Genomic DNA, 5749 nt, shown 5'->3' on the forward strand with positions numbered 1-5749 from the left:
ATGTTGATATATATCTATCTATATACATACCTATATGTATCTATATACATACATATATATATAGATACATATAGGTATGTATATAGATACATATAGGTATGTATATAGATACATATAGGTATGTATATAGATACATATAGGTATGTATATAGATACATATAGGTATGTATATAGATAGATATATATATATATATATACATATGCACCATTACAAAACAAAAAAATGAGGTAGATTCAACTTGTCCCCATGGAGAAGAAAGGATAATGAAGGAGGAGGTGTAGTATCAACTATGACATGTTTAGAATTTCTGCCAGTGGTAGCAAAAAAGTGAGCAGGTCCATTGCCTTCTCTGCTAATATGCTGAAATTTCACACTCCTACTGCCCAATGCATTCTTCAGTTTGTTGATCCACATTCCTATATGCCATGGGGGTTCCACCTCATTCTGCAATATTCTTATGCAAGTGATAGAGTCAGATTCCACATTAATTGCCTGATTTTACAATGAAATGCAAGCATAATGGCCCAAAAGATTGGAATCATCTCAGCCTCCGAAGCATCCAGTGCCCAAGTTGGTGAGGAAAATAAAAGAACACACAACCCTTGGGAGTTTCTAAACACTCCCCCAAACCAGCAGATCCCTTAGAAAAGTTACCATCAATGTTAACCTTCATCCGTCCAATAGGGCGAGGAGATCACAATATCAAAGAAAACTTGAAATTTGACTAATTTTTGCTTTGAGGTGCCCAATTTCTGAAGAGATTAGGGAACTTGTGATGTTGAGTGATTTTCTGTATGTAAGATGTGCAATTAGTGGTAACAGATTTAGGCAGAGGTAAAGTATCCTCAAATTTAGCTTGATTTTTATACATCCACATAAACAAAGCCACCACACAGGGGATACCCAGGAAATTAATCTCCTACCAATCTCTCCAGCATGTTGAAAATTTATCCCAACACAGGGTGAGGGTGTCAATTTTTAAATATGCCACTAGATCAATCCAAACTCGTTGAGAAAAATTACATTTGAAGAAAAGATGATCAAGTGTCTCCTCCTCAACATGGCAAAGATAAAAGCAAGAAGGACCTCTAAGACCTTTCATTTTAAGGATATCATCTGTTGGGAGCAAAGATTGCCAAAGCCTCCATCAGAAAAATGACATTGAAGTAGTCAATCACTGACCCCAGATTTCAGTTCCCCAATGAACAATTGGCAAGTGAATAAATTTTTGATAGATATATGCTGAAAATTTTTGTGAGGGAGCTTTTTTGGTGATGATCCTATCACTTTGACCAGGATAGGAAGGAGTATTCTTTACCAGCTGTAGTTGATCATTATTCAAAATGGTATGCAACAGTCTAGAGTTCCATTGCTCATCTGACCAATAATCCTTAACCATATATTTGAAATTGGGTTTAGAGTTAGAGCACAATACTTTATCTCCATTCCAAGTCCACCTGTCTAACCAGAATTTGATTTGACCTTCTCCCAACTCCCAAATGAATGTCTCCTCAGCTTATTGTCTGACTTACAGAAGCTTGCCCCAAATCCCAGAGTCTCCCAGCTTTTTGTTAACCAAATTAGGGTGTACAAATCTACATTACTTCCCCATCATAAAATGTGCCCATAGAATATCCTGGGCTCTGAATTTAATCCATAACTTGCATAAATTAATGAAGCTAAGGTGTTGAAAATCTTTAAATCCCAAACCTCCAGCAAAGTGAGGTTTGCATAATTTTTGCCAAGGAAGCCACTGAACTTGCTTCTTCTGGCCAGCCCATAAGAATTTATTAAAAATTATCCCAAAAATTTTTTAGTGCCTTTCTTCATAGTAAACATTTGAAGAGCATATGAAGGAATGACAGTGAGAATGCTCTTTAAAAGTGTGATCCTCCCTCCATTAGAAAGGAATGAATTAGTCCAACATTGAAGTTGGGATTTAATTTGATCAATAACATCATTAAACTGAATTTGCTTTGTTCCTCCCTTAATCAGTTGAACCCCAAGATATTTGATAGGTAAAGAGGATAAGCTAAATCCAATATAATTGGATATCCAGTTTTTTATCTATGGAGAAATTTTAGAGCAAACAAAAATTTGGCATTTTGGTTTGTTTAACTCCATACCTGAAGTATGCTGGAAGTGTTTAAGGCCCTTATACAAAGTTTTTGTAGCAATTTTAGTGGCATTAGAAAAGATTATCACATCATCTGCATAGGACAGATGGCTGATGCACACATTGGATTTATGCTGATAAGCCAAAATTAAGAGAGGTTGAGAACATCTGATTTAATAATTTGGATAAGTAGTCCATGGCCAGAATGAAAATTATGGGGGATAAGGGATCCCCTTGCTTGATCCCCCTAGAAGCTGAGAAGAAGCCATGGCAATTGCCATTAACAAGTACAAAATGATTATTACATTGAAGCCATCTTTTAATCAACAAAATGAAATCCTCAGGAAAACCCCATGAAGCAAGAGTTTCAAAGATGAAAGCCCAATTAATTGTTTCATAAGCCTCATTGATATCCAATTTGTAGATAACATTACCTTCCCTACACACTTCCTGTCCAAATCTAATAGAAGTTCTTGTGCTAGCGAAATGTTATCAGATATGGTTCTCCCTTTAACAAAAGCTGCTTGATTAGAACTAATAATCCGTTGAAGGTGGGGTTGAAGTGTGGAGACCGAAACCTTGCTGATTACTTTGGATATAACATTTGTCAAGCTAATGGGCCTAAAATCCCCCTATTCTTTTCTGATTTGATTTTTTGGAATCAAAGTAATGGTAGAGGAAGTAAAATATCTTGGTGGATCAATACCTCTGAAAAAATTTTGAACAGCTGAAATGAATTCCTCCTTAATAACAGTCCAGGAGACCTTATAAAAATTGGCAGTGAAGCCATCAGATCCAGTTGCTTTGTGCTCATCAATGGAGTTAAGATCAGCTTTAATTTTAAGCTCAGAAGGGATCTGAGCAAGTTGCAACCTGTTAACATACTCTTGACAATCAACAAAAATAGTGGCATCAATATTAGATCTAGTAAAAGGATGGAAATTAAATAAGTGTCAAAAGTAATGGACAACATTTTGAGCAATTTCCTCAGACCCAGTTAAACTCTTCCTTTTAGAATCTTTAATTGCAAGAATCATATTACATTTTCTCCTGAACTTAATGCAAGCATGGTAGAAGCTTGAATTTTTGTCCCCCTCAATGAATTTAGTAATAGCTGCCTTTTGCTTTAAAAATGCTCCAGTATAAGTAACATGTGTAAGGAGTTATTCATTTGCTCTATATAGATCCCTTTCAGACTTTAAGCCTTTCTGAAACTCCTCTTCAATCCTGAGAACCTTCCCCTAGGAAGTTGTTAAATCTCATTAATATTCCCAGAAGTATACCAATTCCACCTCTTTAGATGATTGGCCACTTTCTTTTGTATATGTCACGGATTCTCCCAAGGACCTTTATCCTCACTAAAATGCCAAGCTTTTGTAACTTCACTAAGGAATTCAGGGTGGAGAGTCAACATATTCTGAAATCTGAAAAAGATCCTCCTGAGTTGGTAGTACTCTGAATGGAGCAAAGTAAGGGTCCATGGAAAGTTTGAAGCCAATTTGAATTCCCCAACATTCTTTCAAGTCTTTCCCATAAAGATTCCCTTCTCCATGTGAATTTAGGTCTCTGAAATCCCAGATCAAATAAATGAGCATCCATGAGGAAGTCATTTAATCTATTCATTGTTGATCGTAAAGGAGGACTACCACGCAGGAGAGATAACACAATTAAAGTCTCCCCCCATAATCCAAAAGGAGTTGATAGAGTGACTGATGTTCAAAAGATCCATCCAGAGACTATTGTGATGCCTTAAAATACAGCTGGCATAGATGAAAGTAGCAAATCCCACCTGAGCACCAACAGTAAACTGAATATGCATACACTAGGGATTATTCAGCAGAACTGTCAACTGTAATTCAGCTCTAGCAAAAAGCCAAATTTTGAATTATAATTAAAAAAATGAGTAAATTTAAGAAATTTCCTAAGAATGTTTGTTGAATGCTTAGTAACCATTGGTTCCAAAATAGCAAAACACCAAATTTTATGAGATCTCACTAGATTCGTTAGTCTTTTGAGAGAAGTGGGGTGAGCAGCACCCCTAATGTTCCAACACAAGAAATTAATCATTGTGAAAGGGTTTTCCCGGGTTTTCCCTTTCCCTCTAAGGGTTTTCCCTTTCCCTCTGGTTCTGGGATACAAATCTATATGCTGTTTTATAGGAGGGCCATCCAGAGAGTGAACTTGTCGCACCTTCTTTTGTTCCATATTCCCTTTCTTCTTCTTACCGCTTCCTTGGACTTGCCATTCTTCAGTTAAAACATCAGTTAATAAATTGATTGTGGGATTATCAACTTTGTGAGGATTGATATCTAACTGAGTCTTCTCAGCATACTCAGTCCCCCCATGATTGTCCCCTTCCACATGATTATCAGTGACATTATTTATAGAATTGTTCCCTTGATCAGAGCCCTCCTCCAAGATCTTTCGAAGGACCTCCCTTTCATTGTCACTAGTAATAATATTACTTGTATCTTTTGTATCTTCTGTAGATCTTCTTTGCTCTTTATCCAGAGAGGGTTCAGACCCTTCCTGAGTGACATTTGGAGGGGCAGCAACCTTTTTGGAAGGCGGATGAAGCCTATAACATTTTTCCAAGTTATGCCCAAACATTCTGCAATGAGGGCAGAGTAGTGGTCTTTGTTCCATCACAATATTTTGCTAAAATCCTTCCTCCCAAGTTCCAATCCAAACTCTCTTCACATCTGATAATGTTGTGTCTCTTTCTACTAGCACTCTAGCCCCAGCTGGCCTTGCCAAATTATAAGTTGGAGCATCCACTTTCAAAGGACAACCGAGTGTCCTACCAATGTTGAACAAAAGATTTTGGTGATAATATTTTATTAGGAGATTAAGAAGTTTAAACCATATTGGGACAATGGGAGGCTCATTACTTGGTTCAAAATCAAGTGTCCATTTTAACAGTTTCATTGGGGTTCCAACTATCAAAAGTGTTTGCTTTGCAAAAACTCTGGCATAATCCTCCTCATTCAACAATTTGATTAGAAGATGTCTTCCATCCATCAACCCAAGTTGCCATGCACCAGTGAACTGAAGATCATCAAAAAAATTTTCTAAGAAAATCCATCTTTGGGTGGTCAAACAAAAATTTACCTATTAAAGTAAATTTAATGGACTCATTTAAATATTGAATCTCCCCCGGAGTAAACAGAACAGCAGGTTCACCTTCCTTGACACCAATAGGAGACACATAAGGGCGAGTCCCATTGCCCACATCAGCATCATGTAAAGCTCGAGGGAAAATTAATTGTTCAAAATTCTTTGGTAAATCCTGTCCTCTTCCAACAAACCTAGCATAGGTGGCTTGGGTCCATTGGGCATTAACATCCACACTAATAGGGTTAAAATCCATTTAATTTGCCCCAAAACCAAAAACTAGGGAATCCAAGAGGGGAATAAACTCTCAGTAAAAAAGAGTTAGCTTGCCACTCTCAAAACCAATGGAATAGTAACTTCTTGGCTCGAAACCAGAAACCCCAGAACAAAACCAAAGAGAGAAATTCACCTACCATCCTTCTTCAGCCAGCAAGTAAGGAGACTAAAATCACTCAGCACACTCAGCCACCACCTCGAAGAGCACCTCCATGAAGAAGCCATTAGAACCCAAACCCTAG

The sequence above is a fragment of the Phalaenopsis equestris genome, unplaced genomic scaffold, assembly GCF_001263595.1.
Source record: "Phalaenopsis equestris unplaced genomic scaffold, ASM126359v1 Scaffold202047, whole genome shotgun sequence".
Taxonomy (NCBI): Eukaryota; Viridiplantae; Streptophyta; class Magnoliopsida; order Asparagales; family Orchidaceae; genus Phalaenopsis; species Phalaenopsis equestris.